Genomic DNA, 1,614 nt, shown 5'->3' on the forward strand with positions numbered 1-1,614 from the left:
TCTGGCCTGTGACTCTGATGCCACTCTCTGCCCCTTGACAACGAACCTCAGGGGAAATCCTTCTGGCCAGACCCCCACCCAGGCGACCCTGGCACTTCAAAGACAACGTAGCTAGTCAAATCAGAAAGTCAAGCCTCTCAGGTCCTTACTACCTGAAACACTCATGAGTATCCTGGGTATCAGAACCGCTCTCCCCCAGCCCACCCCAGCCCACCCCAGCCCGACCCGGCAAGACATGAGGTTCCTTTAAGAGAGTCCTGCCACGTTCAGCTTATCGTCTCTGGGGCGGAAGGCAGAGGTCGCCAAGAATGTTGGGCTTGGGCTTCGTCGGGAGTGCGAAGGATGAAGTTCTGCCGGGTGGCTCCCCCCTCCTGGTCCCCCCAGAGTCCTCCCTCTTCTATTTATCAAGTCCCGCCCCAACTTCGAAATACGTCTTGCCAGTAGAGCTGGGCCCTGGCCAAGATCCCACCTCCGTGCTCCGCCCCCAGCCCAGGCTCTTGGACTCCTGAGATCGTCCCATCTCGGGTCCGCCCTACCCTTCCCCAGCAAACTCTGAGGCCGCGATCGGGGGAAGGACCGGTGGCCCCGAGTGGCCTCATCCTCATGCAGGGGACGGCGCGACGCAGCGACCGCCAGCAGCACACAAAAGCTGTTCCGCCGTCGGCCACACCGTGCCAGCCTCGCTCCGCCCGCCGCCCCGGTGGCCCCGACGCGGCCCTGCTCCCTCGCACCACCACCGCATGAATTTGCCCCGCGATCTGGGCTGCACCACCCGATGGCTTCCGGGAGGAGGCAGGCTTCCCTGGATCCTGGGCTCGTTGCCTCCTTGCTACCACAATTGCCCTCTTCGCGTCTCCCTAGCACTTCCAGCGGTCTGGTCACCTTGAGCCATGCTAGACGGCCTGGGCCAAAGTCCCAGTTCACTGTGCCCTGACTCTGACCTGTGTAGAGGAGTCTGCGGTGGGGACCTAAGGCTGGACCCGAAGAGGAATTAGGGGATGCTGAGACAGGGATGGATTTGATAGTGATGGGGACTGTCTCAAACTCCCAGGATGCCCGGGGCCCCTCTGAGTGACCACTGGGGTCTCTGTATCTTCAACTCTTCTCAAGCCTTTAGCCTTCAGAAGTGTTTTAAGGACAGTCTCCATTCATCCCAAATGACTCAGTCAGGACCGCCTAGAGGCCAGGGAGTTATCAAAAAGTTTTCATGGAGATCGTGCCACTGTCAGGCTAATTGCCTCTAGGCGGTGGTTTTCAACCTGTGCAATGCCCACCCTTCACAAATAGGGCTTGAGGGATTTAGAAAGTACACGCTGGGGCATGCATGCAGCACCGCCTACCCCTGCACGTCTTGCTCACACTCCTTGAGCGCAGGGACAGCCTGGTCTTTGAGCTCTTCTCCCCCACCTCACCCAAATCTGGGTGTACCCCCTTCGTTCACTCAACTAGGAAGTCCTTCCTAAGTCTGATCCCAGTCCCCTCCTGTCTCCCCTGGCTAGGGTTAGCGGGGGAAGGGGGAGTTCCCTTTAAGGGCGGTGGGGGAGGGGGCTGCCGGCCGTCCCTCCTTCCGTCCCTCCCTGGATCCAGCGGCCCGGGGGCCCCCGGGGGCCCGGG

The sequence above is a fragment of the Mus pahari genome, chromosome 1 (genome assembly GCF_900095145.1).
Source record: "Mus pahari chromosome 1, PAHARI_EIJ_v1.1, whole genome shotgun sequence".
Lineage (NCBI taxonomy): Eukaryota > Metazoa > Chordata > Mammalia > Rodentia > Muridae > Mus > Mus pahari.